General features: G+C 39.3%; 1 protein-coding gene and 1 pseudogene across 5 annotated transcripts in view; one reads left to right on the forward strand and one right to left on the reverse strand.

Moving 5' to 3' along the window:
• TTC28 (tetratricopeptide repeat domain 28) overlaps positions 1-26,500 on the forward strand; it is a 681,749-nt gene that overhangs the window by 463,205 nt on the left and 192,044 nt on the right. The window lies entirely within an intron of this gene.
• LOC109383075 (ubiquitin-conjugating enzyme E2 variant 1-like) lies at positions 18,340-18,966 on the reverse strand (annotated as a pseudogene).

The following is a 26,500-nucleotide window of genomic DNA, read 5'->3' on the forward strand; positions in this document are numbered from 1 at the left end:
GCTCAGTGGCTGCTCAGCTCGGGCTGGGAATTGAACCGCTGTTGCTCAGATGAGTTTTCTAACTTGGACCTTTTAATGACACTTAATGAATATTCTAGGACTGCCTACAGCAAATCTCTTGCCTATATCTGAGGGTATTTAATGTTTTCTTCACACTTGAGCTACATGTTTTCATCACATGAAGTTTGTTTGTTTGTTTGTTTGTTTATTTAATCTGAGCCATCCTGCCACCTGTTGGCATCTCAGCAGCAGCTCAGCTCGGGCTGGGAATCGAACCGGCAACCCTGTTTCTCAGAGCTCTCAGTCTTGAGCGAGCTCTTACTCAACTGAGCCACTTGGCCGGCCCTCACATGAAGTTTATTATTTAAAATAATATTCATTCCTGTTAGAATGGCTATCATCAACAAGACAAATAATAACAAGTGTTAGAGAAGCTGTGTAGAAAAAGAAACCCTCATATACTGCTGGTGGGAATGTAAATTGGTATATCCACTATGGAAAACAATATGGAGGTTCCTCAAAAAATTAAGAATAGAATTACCATATGACTCCCAGCATCCCTCTTCTGGGTATTTACCCAAAAAATCTGAAACCATTTATCCATAAAGATATATATACTCTGATGTTCATTGCAGCATTTTTCACAGTGGCCAAGACATGGAAGCAACCAAAATGTCCTTTGATAGATGATTGGATAAAGAAGATATGGTGCATATATACAATTACTCGGCCGTAAGAAAAAATGAAATAGTGCCATTTGTGACAACATGGATGGATTTTGAGATTATCATGCTAAGTGAAATAAGTCAGACAGAAAAAGTCAAGAACCATATGACTTCACTGATATGTGGGATATAAAACTGAAAGCAACAAAGGAACAAGACAAAGAAACAAAAACTCATAGACACAGACAATAGTTCATTGGTTACCAGGGGGTAAGCGGGGACGGGGGTGGTAGAAGAGGGTAAAGGGGATTAAATATATGGTGATGTATTATAGAAATGTACACTTGAAACCTACATAATTTTACTAACCAATGTCACCCCAATACATTTATAAATTAAAAAAATAAAAAATAAAGTTTATTGCCATCAACATCTTTAGTGGACCTCAGGATCAATAATGACTTGGTGTTGCTGGTACTTTGTGGAAGCTTCCAATATCTTTTCTTCCTCAATGACTGCCTCTTGTTTTTGTTTTTGGTTTTTTGGTGTTTTTTTTAACTTTCCCTCTTAACACGTAATTCCTGTGTTATCACTATCTCACTCCAAATACTTTATGGCTAAAGCATAGACTCACTAATGAGTTTTTGCACTGAAGGCTCAGTTCAAGCTCACCTCCTCGCCACAGGCTTTTTTGACTTTCTTTCTATTCCCCCCTCACTGAACCCAGTCCAAGTTGAATTGATCACTCCCTCCATCATGCCCTGACTATATGATTTCCCCCCCGAAATCAGCTGTGATAATTACTGCATTTGTATGTGCCAGGTCTCCAAACTGCACTCTAAATGCTTCAGCAACAGGGACCCTGTCTCATTCATTCATTCTGCAAATGTTGAGGGCCTCTTTCTCTCTCAGTTCCTGTGCCAGGTGCCGAGACTGCAGCAGCGACCCAAAGTGCCCATCCTCTCAGAACGTAGGCATGTGTGTGCCCTGCACCTCGCCCCATAGGGTCAGCTACATAGTAAGGGCTTGATAAAAAGTGTCTATTGAATGGTATGATGCTTTTCATAGTCTTTTTTGGTATTTAAGTTTTTAGCCCATTGAAATGTAGTGCACCTGTATGCTGTGCAAGTCTGGCTTTTTTCTTTCTGATTTTAAGGCACCCTTTATATATAATATAAACACCCCTTGTATTTACACTATGCCTAATTAACAAATCTTTTCCCATTCTTATTCCATTTGATTCTTAAAGTATCCCTAAGGTAAGTAGAGAAGATGGTTTTATTCTCATTTTGCACATGGTCACTAGGAGCCTAGTCTTCGATTTAACCCCATCATACCTATGCTCACAAATGTATCCTTACACATGCATGTGCAGGCTTTAAAATCATTTTAGAGATTTGTCAATTTGAGATGAACTTGCTTTTACTTCCTTAGAGATAAATTCCATAGTGAGGCCCCATCGTAGGGAAGGAAATTAGTTGCCAAATAAGGAGACAAGGAACAAAGAGGCTAGGGGAGGCATTGTTTTCACAGTAGAATCCAATTCATGTGATCTATCATTGGAGCCTTTACCTTTTTTTTGTCGTGTGTGAAATGGCAGCAGGGCCAGCCGAGTGGCTCAGTTGGTTAAGAGCTTGCTCAAGAGTGTGACCTCTGAGCAACAGCAGTTCGATGCCCGGCCCGAGCTGAGCTGCCACTGAGCTACCAACAGGTGGCAGGATGGCTCAGCTAAAAAAAAAAAAAAAAGATGAAATGGCAGCACCTTGTAGCAGTCATGAATGAGCATGGTATTGCAGTTTTAGAAGGCACCATGTAGATCATCTGGTCCAGTCTTCTTTATATAGCTAAGGAGACTGAAATACAGAGAAGTGAAATGACTTACCTAAATTCTCTCACCTAGTCTAGTGGGAGCCAATCTACAGATCACTTGGTGTGAAAATACGCGAGTATGAGAGCAGTGGTTTCCTGGTGTATAGATGCCAAATCAGTTTAACAAGGTTATATGTCTGAGACACCTTTGAATTCAGCTGATCTGTTTTGAGTCAGTGACTATAAAGTAATTTTCCTTGGTAGGTCCCAGATGATTCTAATGAGCAATTGTTCTTCCGAATGATTGGAGATTGACTCTCTAATAGGTAGAAGATAAGCACCTTCAGTCTAAAATCTAAGCACACAATTTTCTGACAAACATCTTCTCAGAGGCTGAAATTGGTTTCAGGGCTATCAAGTCTTAGAGTCAGTACTAGGGATTGACTACAGTGTTTTTACACCTTTGAAGGTTTGAAAAAAAACAAACACTTTTTTTTGTTATAGGTCAAAATACTATATTTTAGAAGACCATGGATTATTATAACTTGAATTCATAGGATATTAATTTATGTAGAAAAAGGGGAGTTACCATTGTGTAGGTGTGAGCTATAGCTATGCCTGGTAAAGCAGGGGCGGTCATATGTGGGTGTGGGGCTATTTTTATTCTGAGATTTCCAGAATCTTTGAAGTTCCTTGTTCCCTGATTGTAGCACAGAGAAGTTGGAAACTGTTCAGACTCACAGCTGGGACTTGAACCTGGCTCTTCCGATTCCTCTAGTGTGCTCTTGTCATCAACCCACCCTGTAAGTATGCGAGCATTCCAGCAGTTTCTGCCATTTCTCTGTTTTAGTAACATATTATATACAGGAAGAGCCTAATGTCGTGTGGAGTTTGTGAGCAGGGCTGGTGAAGGAGGATAATGAAAGCCAAGCACCATTAGGCTTGACTAATAAATACTAAGTTACTTTGTCTTTGGTCATAAAGAAATTAGGATTTGTGGATGGCAGCAGGTGCTTCTTGGGAATCTGTGTGCCCTTTATCCATTTAGCCGATATTTAAGCACCTTGAAGCATTTGAGGCAGGATGTAGAATGGAGGGAAGAGACTACACATACACCCAGTCGCACACCTGTTACAAGCTCTAGATCTACTGCGTCATGTGTACAGGGCTCGTAGAAGCAAGATGGCCGCAGAGAGTAGTCACAAGTGCCGCGTGTTGCTTCTCTCGCCCCTGGTTGCCTGCGGGGTATACAGCTTCCCGAGACAATCCCCGTGCACGTCAAGTTCTGCCAGGTTGAGTATCTCCTATTACACACACACACACACACACACACACACACACACACACACACACACACCTTTATTTTTTTATTTTTTTATTTTTTACTGTCAGTATCTTTCTGTCTATCTACCTATCTCTGTTTTAAACTACTTTATTGAGGTAGGATTGACATACACAAAGCTGTACATATTTAATGTATACAACTTGATGAATCACGTTCTTTTATTTTCAGGGTTTCATCACCGTTCCAGCACAGCTTACACTTACAATCTATGTGCTTCATTTAACTGCGTGTTTACAAGCATAGAGCACTCTTGGGTCCTCCACCAGGCTCAGCACAAGCAAGGCCAACTCCTGATGGAGAGAACACAGAGAACCTGCTTGTGTGTCCCCAAGCTGTGTCTCTGCCTTCAGCCTTCCAGTGTCTCTGAAGTCCACACTTTGAGACTGATAGTAATAGTTCTAATGCTAAGTTAAGAAAATGCTGAGAAATATTTTTCTTATATACACCTACTGTGTTCTAGGCACTCTGCTATGGGCTTACCTAATTAAGAATATACAATAGCAGGTACCATTGGCCTCATTTTAGAGCCTGAATAAACTGAGGCCCAGAGGGATAAATACTTGCCCAAGGTCATGCATATTAAGTAGTAGAGTCACGATTCATTTCCACATCTTTCTGATCCCAAAGGTGGCCCTTGCCCTTTTCAGTATGCCATACAGCCAAGGTCAGTGTTTTGAGGTTAGTGCTTTTTCAGTTCTTTTGTGTTCCTACAGTGGCATGCTACAGTGATTTTTTTTTTTTAGGATGAATTAACCCATAGTGATTATACTATGTCACAGCAGTAAAGAACTATTTTTGAAGGCCTGTTTCTGTGCCCCCATGAAATCAAGTGGCTGCTTCTTCAAAAGGCTTAGTGGCTTGTTAGTTACTTGCACTCAGAATTTCCCCATAAGGGCACTACAGTCAACTCATAGATAACCCCTGTCATGGGTAATCCCCAACAGGGACCATCTAATGTCATTTACATTTGGAGGATTGTCCCCAATTTACCTTCCTTATGTTCTCCAGTGTTGAAATGTTAGAATGAATTATTTGTCCCAACTAGTCCTTCTCTTTGTCCTTCAAGTTTTACTGCCTTTGCCCCTCCCTCTCTTCCGCCCAGAGTACAGACTTTTCCCCATTATCTGTAACAACACGAGTCAGTTGCACTTAAATTACTTTTGAGTAGCTGTTTCTTGCAATAGTGCTGAGTAAAGTACTAATGAGTATGGCATCTAGAATGTAGTATGGCTCCCAGGGTGGAAACCTGTCACTTTTCTTTTTTCTGGCTTCCCCGTAGCCAAAATTCAGCGACTGTTCAAACCAATTGATGAGAGGACCCATCTCTTTTGTTTATGAAGCGCTAGTGCTATTTCAGGCAAAATGCAGCTCCTAGGTCTTAAATGATTTAACAGTGATAGTGCTAATCAGAGCTCATCTACTACAAGGGACATATTAACCAAATTTGTACATCAGCAGAGTAGGCTAAATTTTCCTTTATTGCCTAGTGCCTGAGCAATATGATAAGCTAGGTTCTCTTGCATTAGCTCTGAACATTTAACTGCTGCTTGGGCTATCACAAATACTGTAATTAGCACCTAATGTTATTAAAGTTGAAAGATAATTAGAAAGAGGACTCATTTTGTTATTAAAGAACAAAAGACCAGAAGGTATAATACTTACTATATGACCATAGCTTGTGTTAGAGCCCATAGTGAACAAATATCTTCTAGAAAGAAATCGAAGGAGGCTAGAGGATTTGTTAATCAAAATCTTCTTAGGTTTTTATCCTTCCTTCTGTAAATGCATATACGTATTTATCATCACTTACCAGTCTGTGATCATGACTGTTTGTATTTTAATTAGGAATTACTGCAAAGCATCTCACAGCTGACCCAGTGCTTAATTAGAATAATCATGGGAATAGATTTTGCAAGCTGGCTTCCAAGGGACTTAGGTGGAATTTTAAAGTCATGTTTTGCTTCAGATCCTAGGACTCTAGCCTCTCCCTTTCCCAGTTCCCAGTAATGTTTCCTCTTTATTGCTATCCCATGGCTTTTCAGGGGTTTGTGCAGACAGAGCCTGCAGTAACCCTCTTCTACTCTTCAGATACTTAAACCTTAGCATGAATCAGTGAGGGGGAAATCAATGTTATCGCATGAAAATCAACGTGTACTTCTTTGAAGGGGTTATTTTCTTTTAAGCCTGATCTCTAATGGTGAAATAAATGATTTTGTGGCTTGTTAAAGGAATTCATAGGTGAGGACAGGAAGAGGATTTGGGGTCCTTCCCTGACCTAGATTATCACACCTTCACTTCAGAGTTGGCCCTGCTCTCAAAATTTTAATTTGAATGTATTTATCCCATCAGATGTTTTATTCTCTTGTTCATTTAACATCTTCATCATCGAAAATTGTCATTTAATTCATACCAGCCAAATAAGCCAACCTTTCACCAGTCTGATAGTTTTCTGTGTTACTCTCAATTCCCTCAGTCCTTTGGAAACCACTAGATAGAAATGTCATTTTATTAAAATTTAATATCATCTTGCCTGGAGTGGGGCAGCCAGGCAGAATTATCATCCGGTGTAAATTCTAGTCTGGGCTTCAGGTGCACAGGATCTTTTTTGGTCTTGTCACATGTACTAATTATTGTGCTGGGCCACCTTGAACAGAAGTTCTGAAGAAAATGAGTCTTAGAAAGTGGAGGATATTTATAAGGGAAAATATCCAACTGTCCCACAGAGGAATAAATGAAGTTGAACAGAGTCATTTCTGTGTGTGTGTGTGTGTGTGTGTGTGTGTGTGTTCCTAGCATTAAATGAAAGAGCATCTCTTCATCTTTACTGTAGTCATCTACAAGGCTTAAGTCCCTTTTATTCCCTGTTTCAGTCTAAGAAGGAGCACAGAAACATGAAAACACTACAGGTAATATTCCACAAGGACCCTCATAATGGAGATAATGCCAAAGTAGTTGGTCGTATGCTCTTTACTAAGATCATATTTTACCTGAAACACATACTATTATAGTTTTGGGCATTTGGTCTGAAATCCAAGAGACTAAATAAATAATCAGCAGTTTTAAGAGAAGGGTAAGGAAAATGCAAGTAATCAAGTAGTATTTACTGCTACCAGGAGTCTTCATCATTTAGACACTTAATTTTCTTTGAATGAGAGCGTAGATACATAGCTGTGTTTTTCAAGTGTTCCCTGTAGTGCCTTGCATTTATGAGTATTTAATCAATTTTATCATAATTAATATCCCAAATGGATTGGGATTTTCTCTGGGGGGTGGAAGGCCGAAAGGCTTAGGAACCTTGGGAAATATTATGTGTGTTTGTTATGAGTTACTGTTTGGCTGTGTCTGAGGGCAATCCTGTTTACTTATTCATTGTGTTCCTTGCCTCAAGCCCAGTTCTGTGTGGCAGGGTCGTTGGTTCACAGAGTGATAAGTCAGGCCAGTGTTTATTATGTGGGACACATGGAGTGGAAAGAGCGTGGGCTTCAGAGTTAGACAGACCTGGGTTTGAATTATAGTTCTCCTGCAGTCTGGAAAATGGGGACAATTATATTTTTTTCGCAGGGTTTATATGAGAATAAAACTAATGCAGATAAAGGACCAGGCAATGTGGAGGCTCCTGATATTAGCTCTTACTAATATCCTTTAGACAGAGCTATTGAATCCATGCGGACACTGGAGCAAGCATATTGGCTGACTCTCAGTGGTACTTAGAGTTTGAATATTGGCTAATGTCCCATCACAGTGTTTCAAGCCTTGATAGTTAAACATCGAGTTCAGTTCAGCACACTTTTAATGAACACTTCTGAGTCCTGTGAGAGAAGTGAGTAGGATGTCTTTCCCTGGAGGAGCATTCAGTTTAATCAGGGCTAGTTAGACGGGCTGGCTAACTACTTGCTGAGCTCTGTGCAACAGACATACAAAGGTGTGACAATTAAGTTCACGAAAACTCATCCTAGAAAAAGTGCTACACACTTCATTGTTGAATATCACAATGGTCACCTTCCAAGTACTCCCCTTGGGAAGCTATGCACTGACGCCAGTGCCTAACCCACCCTTCAAAGCAATTTTGGAACTCTTTTTCTGGAATGGCCATCAGAGCTGTTGTCGTACTACCCTTGATGTCCTGAAGGTCCTCAAAATGCCTTCCTGTCAATATTTCCTTTATCTTCAGGTAAAGAAAGAAGGCATTGGGGGCCAGATCAGAGTAGGGAGGGTGTTTCAATATAGTTATTTGTTTGCTGGCTAAAAACTCCCTCACAGACAGTGCCATGTGAGCTGGTGCATTGTCGTGATGCAAGAGCCATGAATTGTTGGCGAAAAGTTCAGGTCGTCTAACATTTTCATGCAGCCTTTTCAGCACTTCCAAATAGTAAACTTGGTGAACTGTTTGTCCAGTTGGTACAAATTCGTAATGAATAATTCCTCTGATATCAAAAAAGTTTAGCAACATTGTTGCAACAAGTTTGGGAGCTTAATTGTCAGACCTCATATGCTGTGATGTTCAAAAGAGAGAGAGGTTGCCCCTTTGGGGAGGGGGAAGTCAGGATGGATTTTTTTTCTTTAAAGATTTTATTGGGGAATTGGGGGAAGGGAATAGCATTGGGGAGTCGGGGAAGGGGAACAGACAAGTTGCTATCTTGTTCTTCAGTCTAGTTGTGGAGGACGTCGCTTCACTGGCCCATGTTGGTATTATCATTGTGCTCTTCCCGGCTGAGGCAGATCGGTCGCCGGCCATTGGACGGCCAATCACAGCAACTCACGGCAGCCTACGCTGGCTGCCGGCCGCTCTCGGTAGCTCACAGCAGCCCACTGCAGCTCCTCTGCAGCCTACGCCATAGCCGATGACTCACAGCAGCCTAGCTCCAGGTCGAGCTGTTGTTCACCATCTTAGCTGTAGAGGGTGCAGTGTCACTGGCCCTCATGTGGGATCTGAACCGGGGCCCTGCTGCTCAGAGTTGGCACTCCCAAGCCAACTTTTAACTAACGCGCCACTCGGCCAGCCCCCAGGATGGATTTTTTGAAAGAGTTAGTAGTTGAGAGGAATCATGAAGAATAGTGAAGTTTTGACGGGAAGAAGTAGGTATAAAAATTGGGATCAAGGTATTAAAAATAAGGCAATGAATAACCATCTTTTTCTTTTTTGGGGGGAGCAATAACAAAATCAGAAGAGCTTTTGAAGGAGCAATATCCATCTCCCTGTGATGGGTGAGGCAGAAATGACGTGAATAGCAGTGCTTCTGTGGGTGTCAGTCCTGAGCTAGAGTTTAGCATCTTTATTGAAAATGCAGAGTAATGCTCATCAAATTTATGAACAGCACGGAATTGTGGTGGGATGGGTTCATCCACAAGGGAGGTGGGCAGCAGAAGGGCCTGTGGGACAGGATTGGTTTAAAAAAACCTTTTCAAGCTAAACTCCTGATCACAGTCATATAGAATGGCATTCCATAGAGATCAAAGAATTAACAGTTTAATTCTGCCATTCAAATAAACAAGCCAAGCCCAGCTGTGTAGGGGAATACATAAAAATTCATGGGATTTGACCTGGAAATGATCACACCTCCTGTTATGTGAGCACAGTCAGACACTGGGGACTTTGGGGCCTTTCTAAGACTTAGGATTCCTGAACAAATGTGAAGAACCTTTACAAGGTATAGTAAAAATAGCTACCATTTATTGAGGCTGTGCTATTTTATTGTGACAAATAATGGTTAACATGTTTTGAATATTTGCCTGGTACCAGGCCTAAAGATAGGTAATATCTTATACCTCCCAATAGCCTTGCGAGGTCGCTCTTTATCCCCATTTTACAAAGCAAGAAGTTGGCGCGCTGGGAGGTTCAGTAGCTTGCCTGTGGGCCTAAGTGAAAAAGCCACAGTGCCCGCCTGGCTCTCCCAAAGGCCTGTTTGCCTCACTTTACCATGTTGTCTTCCACCCAAAAATATAAATATAGTAATGCCTTGGTTTGTGAGCATAACTTGTTCTGGAAACAAACTACTTGTGTTGCAAGACATTGCTCGTTTACCAAGTTAAAATGTATTAGAAATGTTTGCTCGTCTTGTGGAACACTTGCAAACCAAGTTACTCTCAGTCCAAGGTTTTATTGTATGTATAAATAAGTGTAGAAAATCAAATCTGCAGAGGGATGTGTGCAATATATTGAGTTGTCAGAAAAGCCATGACACATTTTTTGCAACAAAAAACATAGAAAAAATACATCATGACTTTTCTGACAACTCAATATTTCTATTTATGTAAAATTTGAAAACATATGAAACACTAACAATTTTTATGGATTTATAATGTACATAATAGTAGCAAATGTGCATGGGCATGACAAACACCAAATTCAGGCTAATGGTTACTCTGGAAAGGGAAGGAGGAGATAAACCATATCTGTTATGTTTATTTTCCTTAAAAAGAAAAGAAAAAATCTGAGGCAAATATGAGAATGTTAATTGTGTTGAAGCTGAGTCCTGGGTAGTCACTGTATTATTTTTCATCCTTTTCTCTGAAAAACTTTTAAAAGAAGAAAAGGCCTAAATTACCACATAGAAAGCTTTGGTGGCACTTGCATTGGAAAGCGGGGACAGCTAGAGCGTGCACCCCTGAAAGTCCCTCTAGGACAGCTGGAAAACGCTATGGCTCTCTGATGACAAGCTCTCTCCTAGTTTGACATCTTTATAGCTTTATAAATCTAAGATACAGAAAGATGGTGCAGAGATTTTTCTGCCTTTCCTTATTTCTCGTTTTTAAACGAGTAGAACAAGTAGAACAAATCTCTGAGAACTTATTGTCAGCGGCTCATCTCAGCGGAGCTGGGTGATCTTCCTCCTACCTAGTGGCAGCCATGTCCAGCCTTCTAACCAGCCCCTCTGTTTACATTGCTCCTTAATTGCTAGTTGGAGATGGAATGTTTAAGACTTGCATTACACCAGTTTGTTTGCTCCCCATTCTGGGCCCTAAATGCCCCACTGATGGCTCTTAAATTCTCAGAGGAGCTGTCTTCCTAGCCCAGCAATTTGAAACCCAGTTCTAAATTGTCCCTTCCCAGCCGGGATGTCTGATCTCCGTGGCTAGGATTTTGAACTTCCTTGTAAAGGGGAGCCAAGTACCCACACTTTCTCTGACCCCATTTGGTCTTAATATGTTATTTCAGGGCCATTCTATTTAATTCAGATTTAGTAAGACTAGAATTTTTAAAAGGCAAATACAACTTTTTTGAACTATAAGTTGGTACATGTTGCTATAGAAAACTTAGAAAGCAATGATGAAAAGGCAAACAAAAACGACATGTTATTTCATTTCCCATCGCAAGCACCATTAATATTTTATATATTTTTTTCAGTTTTTGTACTTTTCCTTAAAAATAAAGTTCATTTTATTTTTAATTTTTTAAATCAATATTTATAGACAAGTACATAGGAACAACAAATGTCATCCTTAGTATTAAATGCTCCAATCAAAAGACATAGGGTGGCTGAATGGATAAGAAAACAAGGCCCCTACATATGCTGCCTGCAAGAGAGTCATGGCACGTGCTCCTAATGACAAGACTGCCTGTTCAATGGTGGCTACGCCCACCCGCAGCAGAGGGACAGAACTCAGCACCTTGAGCTGAGCTGCCACCTGGATGGCTCAGTGGATAGAGTGTGCGCTCTTAACAACAAGGCTGCTGGGTTTGACTCCCACATGGGATGGTGGCTATCCCACCCGCAACTAAGACTGAACTTGACACCTTGAGCTGAGCTGCTGCCCGGATGGCTCAGTGGATAGAGCATGCGCTCTTAATAGCAAGGTTGCCGGTTCGACTTCTCCAAGGACAAAAAGAAAAAGAAAAAGAAAAAAAATGAGACTTACTTCAGGTCAAAAGACACACATTAGACTGAAAGTAAAGGGATGGAAAAAGATATTTCATGAAAATGGAAATGAAAAAAAAAGCTGGAGTAGCAATACTTATACTAGACAAAATAGGCCTTAACCACAGGCTATAACAAGAGACAAAGAAGGACCCAGCAATTTCACTTCTGGTTAGTTATCTGAAGAAACCCCAAACACTAATTGGAAAAGACATATGCATCCATATGTCCATTGCAGCATTGTTTACAATAGCCAAGATACGGAAGCAACCTAAGTGGCCATCAATGGAATGTTACTCAGCCATAAAAAGGATGAAATCTTGCCACCTGCAACAACATGGATGGACCTAGAGGGTATTACGCTAAGTGAAAGAAGTCATACAGAAAAAGACAAATACCATATGATTTACATGTGGAATCTAAAAAAAATATATAAAACAAACAAAACAGAACAAACTCATAGATACAGAGCAGTTTGAGGGTTGGGTGGATAGAGGAAGCAGGAGAAGATATTCAGAGGTACAAATGGTAGTTACAAAATATTCATGGGATGAAAAGTATAGGGAATATAATCCATAATATTGGGATAACTACGTATGGTATCACATGGGTACTAGATGTATCAGGGTGATCACTTTGTAAATTATATAAATGTCTAATCACTATGTTGTACACCTGAAGCTAATGTAATATTGTATGTCAACTGTAATTAAAAAGATAAAAAATTATTAGAAAAAAAACAAAAATTGAAACAAATGTCATCCATAGTTTCATGACTCAAAGATAATTACTGTTAATATTTTTCTGTTATTTTTGACATTTTTTAAAGTAAAAAGTATGTAAATAATAGAGATAGATTCTCATGGTAAAGTTTTTAAACATTACAGGTAAAATAAACATACTCTTTGTTTTTCCTCCATTTCTCCCCCTCATCCTCTGAGAGTAACACTTTAGTCCATTTAGTGTGTATCCTTCCTAAGAGGCAGGAAGGAGGGCAGCTGTGACTGGCATCTAACTAAACATCCTCCAGGGCATAGGATACCCTCTCTCCCACAAGGACAGTTGGGACCAAAATGTCGGTAGTGCCACTGTTGATTCTCAGCCCTCTTCCTGACCTCGTTCTATGACCATGCACACACACACAGCGTTTAGTTTTATGTTTTTTAAATGTAAGTGGCATCATACTTTCTTTTTCTGTCTCTTGCTCTTTGCTCTTAACGATATCCTAAGAGATATCTTCAACTCAGTTCATGTAGTGCTGTCCCTTGAACAACATGGGGGTTTGGGGCACCTACCCCCCATGCGGTAAAAAATTTGCTTGTAACTCTTGACTCCCCAAAAAAACCTAGCTACTAACAGCCTAACCGATAACATAAACAGTCGTTAACATATTTTATGTTATGTGTATTATATACTATAGTCTTATAATAAAGCAAGCTAGAGAAACTATTAAGAAAATCATAAGGAAAGTAAATGTTCAAACCCATTTTGTTCAAGGGTCAATTATAGTTCTACCTTATTTCTTTTATGCATAGTACTCCATTATATGGATTTGCTATAATTTATTTAATCAATACCCTATATGATCATTTAGGTTATATCTGATGTTTTTAATTATCTTTCTACCTGTTTCTTTGTGTGTATTTCTCAAGAGGACATATTTAGAAGTAGAATTGTTGGGTTGCAAGATATTACTCTTATTTCTGGAAATATGTAAAAAAAATAGATTGGGATTGAATTGTGTGTATATATATTGCATTACTCGTACACCACTCTTTTTATTTAATATTATATCAGGACTCTGACAGAGGCTGAACTATCGGTTTACCAAATCTATTTTCTCTTTTTTTCTGAACCCAGGACTACACTACATTTCCTATCCTCCTCTGAAGTTAGTAGTGATTTGTGACTCAGTTCTAGACAATAGAATGTGAGTGGAAATGATTTTTGCTACTTCTAGGCTTCTCATAGTCATGATCATCCAAGCTCTTTTCCTAACTGCAAGGTGGATACTGACACCAAAGGTAACTTTGGAAGCTACAGAGTGAAAATAGCAGAGCTTCTGGCAGCTGGGGTCTCTGAACGCCAGTGTGGACAGGGCCCCATCGCCACCCTATTCTGCCTCTGCCAATCTGGCACCATCTTGGACTGTCTTATGAGCAAGAAATAAACTATTTTATGTTAAGTCAGTGAAATTTTGGTGCTCATTACAGCAGCTTAGCATTATTCTAATTAGTAAGTGAAATTTTTTTGTTTGACTGTTTTGAAAACACCATCATAATATTGTTGTATTATAATTTATTTAACCGTTGTGCCATTACTGAGCATTATTATGTATTTTTATGTTTCTAATTTTTTATGATTTTTTCCATGTTTATAACTTTTTCTTATAATTCTGTGACAATTTATCTACAAAAATCTTCATTTAACTTTCTCATTATTTTGTTTGTATAGGCAAGCGGGAAAATTTTTCACCCCAGGGGACATTTGGCAATGCCTGGAGACGTGTTTGGTTGTCACAGCTTGGTGGTGGTGGTGGTGGTGTGTGTGTGTGGGGGGTGCACCCGGCATCTAGTGGGTAGAGGTCAGGGATGCTGCTGCTAAACATGCTACAGCCCCTCACAATAAGGAATTATCCAGCCCAAAATATCAATAGTGCCAACGTTGAAAATTTCTGGTCTTGAGCCTAGAAGGCTCAATCAAAGGACATTTTTAGGACTTCTGATTTTTCTGTCAAGTTGCTTTTCAGAAAGGCTTCACGAGGTTATATTCCCACCAGCAGTGCATGAAAGTACGTACATCACTCCGTTCTCACCAATACAGTGAGGTTTATTATTATTATTGTTATTATTATTATTTTACAGTTTGCTATTTGAAAGTTGAAGTAGAATCTTGCTTTCTTTTCTTTTTTTTTTTTTTACTTTATTGGGGAATCGGGGAAGGGGAACAGACAAGTTGCTGTCCTTTTGTTCTTCAGTCTAGTTGTGGAGGACTTCGCTTCACTGGCCCATGTTGGTATTATCATTGCGCTCTTCCCGGCTGAGGCAGATCGGTCACCAGCCTCTGGACGGCCGCTCACGGAGGCTCTTGGCAGCTCACGCTGGCTGCTGGCCACTCACTGTAGCTTATGGCAGCCCACTGCAGCAGGGGCTTCAGTCTACGCCATAGCCAGCGACTCACAGCAGCCCAGCTCCAGGTCAAGCTGTTGTTCACCATCTTGGCTGTAGAGGGCATTGTCACTGGCCCTCATATGTGGGATTCGAACCGGGGCCCTGCTGCTCAGAGCTGGTGTCCCAAGCCAATGCCTAACCAACGCGCCACTCGGCTGGCCCAGAATCTTGTTTTCTTTTGTTTCCTTAATTACTAATAAGGATGATTCCCCCCACTCCCCATGTTTGATTGTTTTTTTAATATTCTGGTGATGAATTTTATGTGTTTTTATCCATTATTTTATTTTCAGGAAAATTTTTTGCCTTTAACTTCCTTTATAATGCCATGATTTTGACATAAAGTAATTAAAACATTTTATAGTCATATCTTTTGATTTTATTCTTTGGTATTTCTTATTTTCAGGCTTAGGAAATCCTTCTCCATTCAGAGAGTAAGGATTCATCAATATTTTCTTCTAGTTTTGTGTTTTTTTTGTTTAACCTTTTTTTACCTGTCTGATATTTATTTTGAAGGATTGTATTTTTTTAACCAAGTGTTTTGTCTCCATTTACTTGATAATCCTTTATTTCTCTGTTGATCTTATGAACAGGATTTTTAAAGACGCCTTTAACATAATTTGGTAAAATTAATTTGCATTGAAATATGTTTCTGATGATTAAAAATTTAGCACAAATATGAACGATGTCCTAGAAACAGGAAATGAAGCAGATGTTTAGAGAACAATAAATATGCCAGGAGGTCTGGGTTATAAGGAGCGAGGTAATAGTAAAAAAAAGAAGGTTGGAATCACATTGTGCAAAGCATTGCTTGCCAAGCCTAGGGGTTGGATTAATATGCATTGGGAAGTCATCAAAGGTTTTTAAGCAAAAGGATGGCATAATCAGAGCTTTAGGGAAATTAACAGAGTGGTGGAATGTAGGGGTAAAGGCCAGATGACCTGTTAAGAGGTTGTGAAGGCAATGCAGGTGCGAGACAAAGAAGCCCAGAATGGGAAAGGTCTAAAGTAGGAACAGAGGCCTCAAAAGGCAGATGCCTAAAGGACTGAGGCGGTTCTGTAAATGAACGAAGGGTGTTTGGATGTAGGGAGTGGAGGGGGTCTATAGGGAACTTGAAAATGTATGCACACATTGCCTGACTGGGGCAGCCACTACTCAGCCAGGTGGTTTTCCTGTGAGAAAGTGGGTCAGTGTTGTAAAATCTGGTTTTGTTGTTGTTGTAGTTGTTCCAATGGAAGATGAAAACCTGGTTGTTGTTGTTTTTTGTTTTATGTGAGATTTCCTAATTAAAAAACAAAAAAACAGTGTGAACAAAATGAAACCTGTTTACTGGCCACTATGTACTACCTTAGACATACCCTCAGAGGTAGATTCAGTAGGACTTGCTCATCATTGGATATAGAGAAAGGAGATTTGGAGGAGTCAAGGTAGCAGTGGAAGGGGCTCTGGGGGCAGCACACTGGAGGTAGCACGGCTCACTCTTGGGCTGGAATGACTGGGCTTGAGTCCTAGCACTGACTTACCAATTGGATGGCTTTGGGCAAGTCACTACATCTCTCACCTGTGAAATGGAGATGACAATAGTAGCTATCTCATGGGATTGTTCTGAAAATTAAATGGGTGAAAACATGTGAAATACTTAGGCCAGTGTCTGACACAGAGTACTTCTTAGTAAGTGATAATTCTTATTTTAAGTAGTTATTAGAATGAAGACTACAGTTAAGAGAGTAGGTTGTGGGCAAAGCCAGCTTGGGTTAATCTCGTCACTCTTTTTAGCTGTGTGGCCATGGGTACATTACTGCACCTCTGTATATCGCATCTGTAAAATGGGGAATAACAATCCATTCCTAATTCTGTTGCTTATAAAGGGTCCATGAGGATGGTCTAGAAGTAACTAGATTTGTTGAGTCCTCTTGAAACTACTGGGTTGTCGGAGAAGTCATGATGCATTTTTGCAACGAAAAACAGAAAAAATATGTCATGATTTTTCCGACAACCCAATACTTAGGCTTTTTTTTTTTAAAGATTTTATTGGGGAATAGGGGAAGGGGAACAGACAAGTTGCTGTTATTTTGTTCTTCAGTCTAGTTGTGGAGGACATCACTTCACTGGCCCATGTTGGTATTATCATTGCACTCTTCCCGGCTGAGGCAGTCGCTCACCGGTCATTGGACGGCAGCTCACGGCAGCTTACGGTAGCTCACTGCAGCCCACTGCAGCCTATGCCATTGCCGGTGACTCACCGCAGCCCAGCTCCAGGTCGAGCTGTTGTTCACCATCTTAGCTGTAGAGGGTACAGCATCACTGGCTCTCATGTGGGATCCAAATCGGGGCCCTGCTGCTCAGAGCTGGCGCCCCAAGCCAACTTTTAAGCAGTGCGCCACTTGGCTGGCCCTACTTATGCTTCTTAATGACAAAAGCAAAGCTGAGGGCTCCACCCAGTTAATTAACTATGATTATGATCACTATCCTTTTTTTTTTTCCTTTTAAAATATTTCCTTTGACTTAGCTCTTTATCAGTAAGACTCTATGGTTAAGGTTATAGATTGAGCTTGTATCTGAAGAAGTTACCCTCCCAGCTCTCTATTCCCTTAAATTGGCCCCACCTCCAGCCCCTTTACCCTTGCTCTGGTTCAGGCTCTTATAACTTCTTTCAGACTTTGTCGCTCAACTCCTCACCTATCTCCCTTATTTTCAGTTATGCCCTTGCCACACTTCATCCTTTACACCACCCCAGTGATCTTTCTGTATTGCAAAACTGGAACTAATTATTACTTTAGTTCTTGTGTTGTGTCTGTTACTATGGTTTTGCTTGCTTTTCTATGTGCCAGTTACTAACATAAGACTGCAACTGAACTATAAAACTCCTTTCTAGAATGCCAAACATATCAAGTAATCTACAGAGGGTGCCAAAAAAATGTATACACATTTTAAGAAAGGAAAACTCTATTAAAATTGTAATACTCAATATATACCAATAACAAAAGATGAATCCAAGTCACGTTTGACTTCTGCAATTACAAGAGGTGCTCAAAGGGGTTACCATCAGCGTCCAGACACTTCTGATTATGGCGAACTACTGCTGGAGCAACGTTGACCAATGTGTCCACTTGTATACATTTTTTGGCGTCCCTGGTATACCCTACCCACCCCCCATCCCCGGCAAATCCTTCTTACAGATCTTTGTGTCCTGCTCCAAATTTGACTAGTTGTTCTGTAGGTCCCTGCCCTGCTGCCATTCTGAGACTTCCCTCCCCTAATGCCCTTGGCCTTTTCCTGTCTTTTTTCTTGTTGTTCTAGCACAACTTATATATTTCAAATGAACAAAAAAATTGGTATCATTTACAGTATCTTAAGATAAACTGCCTTTGAATAGGAGCTTCCTTTCCAATACTTTGAGGTCCACAAGATATATCTAGAAAATTTGCTACTGTGGAAAAAGAAGACTGCTTAAATTGAATGAGGGCAGGGGGAGGACCTGTGGTTTTTCTTTTTGATTAATTGCTATAACACTGTCCTTCACGTGGCTGAGGGAGTTTCGTATTTTCTTTAGATGTCATTAGACACTGAAGTTCTTGCAGGACAACTTTGATGCTATATAAATTCTGCCATTTTGCTAGCACTGATATGGCTCTTGGATCCACCACTCCATTAGAACTATTAACTCCATCCATATTAATTTTTGTTACAAATCTTACCAGAGGGGGTGCTTCTGGGTATTTAGGTCCACATGCTATTTTAAGGCTGTATATTTGGTTTTCATAAATTGTCATTTAGAGGGATTAAAAAGCATCAGAGCAGGTTCAAATATATGAACTGAAACTGAAAATGAATAGCCACATTTCAGAAAATATGCCATTGGTGAGCTCTTCCGTGGTAAGGCTAATATATTTTGAAAAGGAGGCACAGTGAATTTAAGACATTGACATTTATATCCGTAGCTGGACGCTTACTTTTGGAGGCCCAATTATCATCCCTGTCCGTCTTGTAGGTGTCATGTCTTCATAATCTTCTAGACCCCAGCTAACTGTGCCATCTCCTACTCCTTTCTGGCCTTCTTCGACTTCTTCCAATAGTCAGAAATTGCGAGGGACTTTTACTCCCGAGCCCACGCTGGCTACCATCTTGTGTCACTGTCTGCCTTTTCCTGTCTTGTATCCCGTTTCCTGCATTGCATCTTTTTACTTGGCTTACATCCATGTGTTACTGGAGCACACCTTCACTAGTTCCTTGAGAAAAGTTGCATGATAGATAAAGTTTCAAGAATTTGAATATCTCAAAAATTCTTTGTCTACCCTCAAACTTGATTGCTAGTTTGGCTAGGAATATAATTCTGGATTGAAATGCTTTTCTCCCAGAATTTTGACAGCATTTGATTCATTGCCTTCAATTGGTGTTGAGAAGCCACATGCTACTCTGATTTCTAATTGTTTGTATATTAGTGGATTTTTCTCTCTGGAATATTTTGGGGTCTTTCCTTTATTCCTGTTGTCCTGAAATTTCGTAGTGGGTCTTTTTTCTTCTTCTTAATTGTCTGAAATCGCATGTGTTTAATTTCTGGGAAATTTTCTTTTAAAATTTTTAGATAATTTATTCTTCTCCATTTTCTTTGTTCTATACAGCTAGAACTTTTATTAGTTGGATGTTAGGCATCTTGGGTTGATTCTCTAGTTGTGTTACCTATTGTTTTTCTTCTTTTCAATTTCTTTTTTTTTAATCCTACTTCCTTTGTAATAATCTTTAATTTGTTCTACTTCGTGTTCTATTTTCTGCTATCACTAAGAATTTTGAAGACTTCTCTCATGTTTTCTGAATGTCCCTTTTGTGTGGCACTTGAAAGGTTCATGGCTGCAGTATGTTATTTTATGTCTCTGAAGATTTTATATTTTTTGAAAGTTTTTTTTTATCGTTTCATTGTCTCTGTTCCCTCTTTAATTCCTTTATTGTTGTTCATTTTGGTCATTGTCTTTCAAGTTAGAGGTTTCCTGAAATGTCTGGTAATCTTTGGCTGACTGCTCATACTAAGAGTGAGGCACTAAAAACTGATTAGAGCTGGGCTGGCTGAGTGGCGCATTGGTTAGGAGTTGGCTTGGGACGCCAGCTCTGAGCAGCAGAGCCCCAGTTTGGATCCCATATTAGGGCCAGTGACGCTGCGCCCTCTACAGCTAAGATGGTGAACAACAGCTCGACCTGGAGCTGGGCTGCCGTGAGTCACTGGCTACAGCGTAGGCTGCAGTGGGGCTGGCCAGCAGCTGGCGTGAGCTTTCGTGAGCTGCCGTGAGCCAAGGTGAGCGGCTGTCCAATGGCCGGCGAGTGACTGCCTCAGCTGGGAAGAGCGCAATGATAATACCAACATGGGCCAGTGAAGTGATTTCCTCCACAACTAGACTGAAGAACAAAAGGACAGCAACTGTCTGTTCCCCTTCCCTGATTCCCCAACACTGTTCCCCTCCCTAATTCCCCAATAAAGTCTTTAAAAAAATAAAAATAAAAATAAATAAATAAAAATTGATTAGAGCCTCTGTATGGTTGGGTTGGTCTTGTGCAAAAATAGATTTCAATGCAGGTTGAAATACAGTTAGTTTTGTTTATTCTTTTTAATTTGGGGTATCACCTCATGTTAGTATATGCACATCTTTTCTTTGGCCAATTTCCCCCAGAAACTTCCAGTCTGCTGCCACATGTAACTGCCAGCATAATAGAAACTGAGCAGAGCAATGGGGCTTGCAATGTGGAGAGGGGTGCCCAGTGAGGAGAATCTCACCATTCAGAATGCAGATTTTCACTGAGCTCCCTGTTTTGAGTGTAGCATTTTATTTCTATCTTTTTCTCTAAACATCTGCAGAAAGTAGGCTTCCATCTTTTGCCAGATTGAGGGTGCAGATCTAGGCTCTTACTGCTTCTTATATAAGTTTATATCCCATCTTCTGTTTCAGCCCTTCTCCTGAACTTCAGAAGCCTTAGTGCCTCAGTTTCTACTCCTTTCCTGTGTTTTGCAGCTGGACTTGGCACCCCTCCTTGCGCCAAGTTTGGTTTTCGTTTTCCCTGTCCTACTAAATCAGTTACCATTCATCCATCTGCTTTCCATCTTCTGAAATTTTGTGGCTATCTCTCATCTCTGGCATCTTTCTCAATCTTTTTATTTTTATGGGTTTACAGCTTTAAAAAAATTATTTCACTGTTATTTTACTTGAGTTTCTGACAGAAGTTGAGAAACTTGGGGGTTTCCACTTACCCTAGTCACCCATAGGTCTATTGGATTTGCTTTCCAGTCTGTCTCCTAAGCTGCAAGTGACTCTGTAGCAGATGCCTTGTCTCATGTATCTTTATATTCCTAGGGCCTAGAACATAGTAGGCCCTCAAATATTTGTTGAATGGACGAGAGAATAAATAAATTTTAGCTGTTCTTTGCTAGTTTTGCAAGACATTTATTTTCTTGATGTTTCTGGAAGCAAAGTGCTTACAATGCCACTCTAGAGTCTACCATTGTTGCAAGGCCTGTCTCCTTTGAACACAGCTGGTATTCACAGTACGCTTGGGTTACTTAGAATTCCCAGTAGGCATTGTTATGCAGAGGATTTTATTAAGTATCCAATGATGAATATATCTCCCAGTTTCTTATTACCAAGCCCCTGAAGCACATCCTTGATGCCCCCAGCTGATTTAATCACCACATCGCTCTCAAGTACCCAACACATGTTTAATGCACTACTCTGGCTTTGCCTCTGATGACACCCATGAGAAGTGTGAGGACCACTATTTATCTTGTTAGAGAGGAGATGTTGGAAGAAGCATCCCAGGGGAAATGTAACTCACTTGGGCACATCTGGGATTCTGCTATGAAAGACTGGCAAACCCCTGATTGGAGCTGAGAGTCAGGTTGTGGATAGTGGCCTCTACCTGTTATCACCAGTTCAGCAAGTTTAATTTTGTTACACAAAAATAGGTGGAAAAAAAATCAAAGTTCTGTCTTTTTGACAACTCATCAAATGCAAATCAAGGTTGTGTGTTTCTTTTAAATTAAAGTTGTCATACTTTCACATTATGGAAGACTATTTCTGATAGTTTAATGTTTTAGTACTGGTATTCAGTTGTTGGTTTTTTTACTTCTTTCCATTATTTATTTTGCATCTCTTCTATCATAAGAGATTAATCTTAACTTTTACCCTCATGTAATGACTCCCTCTATTCAGCATTTCTACCTTTTTTTCTTAGATTCCAGGCACATAAGCAAGCACAGAGTGAAGTCACTATCAGTAGAGTAATCTTGGGAGACAAGATTATCTTAGGAGAACTTGGGAAACAAAACTTTGTCTTCCTGGTTTCTCCTTCATTTCCTCTGGCTGTCCTTTTCTGAACTATAAAATTAGGTAAAATAAGCTTTAGGTATAATCAGATATGATACAACATGTGCTTTATTATGGGGAAAATGTGCTTCTGCTTTCTTGGGAAAGAGACAGAACAGGAAAAGGCTGTATCCCATCCCCATCTGGAAGGGGGCATCATCAGAAATGTCATCACTTATCACTTCACCTTCTCCCTCCCACTGCCTTCTCTCTAACTGACCAAATCATCACCTCCCCTTTCACCATTTACTAGAAGCAAGGTAAACCAATCCAGTCCTAATCCCAGAGTTTTTCAGAAAGAAGCTTCTGAGGTTTCTATAAAACTACACAATTTCTAGCAGTCTCTATTTAATACCATAAGACTTTGAATGGAACCGTTTGAAAAAGGACCCTGCCATCCTAAGAGTTGGGCTAATTCTTCCTTCCTGTTCAGCTCCCAGCACACATACGTTACTAAGGCACATTTAAATGGTCCTACCTGAACTCATAGCCCAATACCACTGTTGAAAACCATCTCTATCCCTAAATGGAATAAAGTTAAACCTGAATCATAGCCATCTTCTGAATGTCTGTAATTACACACATTTGGGAGCCACTTTCTGGAATTTTTTTCAGGCATGCCAGACACATTAACCAGCCCTAGGCTTGGCACATTCCCTAAACTTTTAATTTCATATCTCAGCATTTATATATAATCCTGAGGATAATATTAATAAAATAAAATGCATATCTCTTTAGATTCATATATATGTTGGCAAACTTGAAGAATTCCAAAGGTAGTTTTTATATCTGGGGTGGTGGTGGGGACATAAAAAAATTGTAAGGTGCTCAAAAAATAACAGCGTAGTGAAATGGGTGCAGGTTTTTTCTTTCTCAGTCTTAATAAAATTCTGAGTCTGTATCTAGTTTGTGATACAGTTTGACAATAGCCATTTAAAAAAATATTGCAAATTAGAAACACGTGCCTACTAAGCTTTTCTAAGCACCTAATAAACAACAATAATAACACGTCCTTTTCAGGACAAGTGCCCTTCCTTCTTCCTCATTTTTGTCTGGGATTTCTGGAAGAGGCGATGCAGTGTGATGGACATACTCAGATTTGCAGTCAGGCAGGCCTAGATTTAAATCCCAGCCTTTCCATTTAGTAATAATTATTTGACTTCGGACTAGTTGCTTAATGTTGTCTGTTTTCTGATCTGCAAAGTGAAGGTAAAAATTCCTACCACGTAGAGGCTGGTGGGGATTGATAATGTAAGTAAAGCACCTGATGTATCATAATTCATTGATTCTGAGATGCTCATTTGTTCACATTTTCGTATCTCTGAAATCAGGATGATCTTACAATCAATAATAAGTAAGCATACTATCCTTGTTTAATTGCAACATTTTTATCCCTTTATTTGTGGTACATATTGCAAAGTGCTTTTTCAGTTTATGGCAAGTTTGATTTGATGAAATACAGTATGTCTGGCTCTCAATGAGCGGTTGTCGTACTTATTATTATGATATATTTTTTCTAAGACAGATTTTAATGGTATCATAAAGAATTTGAGTTTTACTTATTTTCCTAGAGCCTAATTTGGGGTACCATTATAATTATTCTTAGGAAAAATAATATAACAAAAATACTAGTGGCTCCTGTTTAATCATTTCATACCTCATGAGAACAATGCAAAGGTAAAAGGGAGTAGATTTCATAAGACTTAGCAACAATGTGATTGATTACATTGAATGTGAGGGGCAGCAGGTAGAGGAGCAAGTATAGATACAGGGACCGTGATTCCTATGCAGACAGACACCAAGCCGACAACTAATAAACACCTATGTAATAGATCCTATATTCTCGCAGTCGTAGGAAAGTTAGTGCACCAGAGTTTTGCTGAACGAGACCTAGAGGTTGAGAGGTATTGGTACTATATATTCATTCTGGCATTTTGGATGGCGTTTTCTTTCATATCCTGTGTAGACTGAAAATCCCATGACTATTAGTTTGGTTCTTCAAGTGTTTTCTGAGTGCCTCCTGTGTGCCAAGAGTTATGCTAGACTCTAAGTGAAGAGATTAGTAAGGTAACTCCTGGCCTTAAGAAGCCCTGAGTCTGACCTGTTTCACGCTGTGCTCCTCTTTCCTTCATCTATATCCTTTATCTTTTCTTACTGCTTCCAATAGAAAATATACGAATCATCTCTTTTTTGCTTTAGAACATATTTCCTTTGAAACTTTAGTATATTTTCTGGTATTCACTTTCATTGAAAAACAAATTTAAAAACTAACTTGATGAAGAATTGGATCACAATTGTAATTAGAAATTTTATTTATCAGTGTAACCTATATTTAACGTCAGGTTGGATTTTTTTTAATTAAAGTTAAGTGGGGTGACAGTGGTTAGTAAAGTTACATAGATTGCAGGTGTACGTTTCTGTAATACATCATCTATATATCCCATTGTGTGTTCACCACTCTGAGTCAGTTCTCCTTCCATCACCATATATTTGATCCCTTTTACTCCCATCTACCACCCCCTCCCCCCTTACCCTCTGGTAACCACTAAACTATTGCCTGTGTCTATGAGTTTTGTTTCTTTGTTTGTCGTGCTCCTTTGTTGTTTTCAGTTTTATATACCATATATCAGTGAAATCATATAGTTCCTGACTTTTTCTGTCTGACTTATTTAGCTTAGCATTATAATCTCAAGATCCAACCATATTGTCGCAAATGGCACTATTTCATCTTTTCTTATGGTAGAATAGTATCCCATTGTGTATATATGTACCACATCTTCTTTATCCAATCATTTATCGAAGGACACTTCGGTTGTTTCCCTGTCTTGGCCACCGTAAATAAAGCTGCAGTGAACATCAGAGCACATATATCTTTACGGATAAATGTTTTCCAATTTTTTGGGTAGATACCCAGGAGAGGGATTGCTGTATCATATGGTAATTCCATTGTTAATTTTTTGAGGAATCTCCACACTGCCTTCCATAGTGGCTGCACCAATCTGCATTCCTACCAGCAGTGTATGAGGGTTCCTTTTTCTCCACAGCCTCTCCAACACTTGTTATTATTTGTCTTGTTAATAATAGCCATTCTAACTGGTGTGAGGTGATATCTCATTGTGGTTTTTACTTACATTTCTCTGATGATTAGTGATGTTGAGTATCTTTTCATATGTCTATTGTCCATTTGTATGTCCTCTTTGGAGAAATGTCTATTCCGGTCCTCTGCCCATTTTTTTATTGTATTGTTTGTTTTTTTGTTGTTGAGTTGTATGAGTTCCTTATATGTTTTGGATATTAGCCCCTTATTGGAGGCATTGTTTGCAAAAATCTTTTCCCATTTGGTTGGTTGCCTCTTTATTTTGTCGATGGTTTCTTTTGCTGTGCAGAAGGTTGGATATTTTTATAGTAAGCTAATATTTTTAAAAATTTAGAATCTCAATTAAAAATTTAGTTTGTCTTCAGTGAACTTATTGTGTTCCTTTTTTAGATCTTGGTGTAATGCCTTCTTTGTTTGGGGACTCCCAAAAAGGAATGTTTATGTGCTTGCATGCCCAAATAATTTCTGTGCCAAAAGAACAGTGACAAATGCCACACAAGGGAAATGACATTTTCAGGTTTTTAAATTAATATAATGAGAGGCGAAGGCACTAATTTAATGCATTTAAATTTTAAATAAATGTAGAAAATAGATTAAATGAATATAAATACATGACTAAAATTATTTCATTTACTCAATTTTATTGGTATTTAGCATTTATAATAATAGCTAGCAGTAATTGAATACTTCTTATGTGCCCGGCACTATTCTAAGCTCTTTAAATGTGCGCTAATAACAATCCCATGAGATAGATATCATTACCCCCACTTTATAGATAAGGAAACAAGGACAGAGAGAGTCAGTAGCTTCCTTAAGGGAACGTGGCCAGCAGACATATGATCCAAACCTAGACAGTTCTAATCACTGTTTTATCCTGGAATTGCTAAGTCCATTATTAGTCAGGAGACAAAATCAGTAGCTGTTAGAAAAGTTACTAACATCTGATTAAAGTTATTAAAGTTTGCTATTAAATTTGTCACAGAATAGCTGGCTTGGATTTTAGAGAGAAAAACAATATGTCTTTAAAATATATTACAAACCTCATCTGTAAACATTGTCACATAATTTTAAAGAGAATATTTATTATTTAAAATTAAACTGTCAGACATCAATTCTAAATGGATCTAGTACATAAATAATTACCATTAAAGTAAAGATTATTAAATAAAAACTGGTGTAATTATAATTTGGGGAGTCTAATAAAGCTGGTCTTGG

The sequence above is a fragment of the Hipposideros armiger genome, unplaced genomic scaffold, assembly GCF_001890085.2.
Source record: "Hipposideros armiger isolate ML-2016 unplaced genomic scaffold, ASM189008v1 scaffold_75, whole genome shotgun sequence".
NCBI classification, from domain to species: domain Eukaryota; kingdom Metazoa; phylum Chordata; class Mammalia; order Chiroptera; family Hipposideridae; genus Hipposideros; species Hipposideros armiger.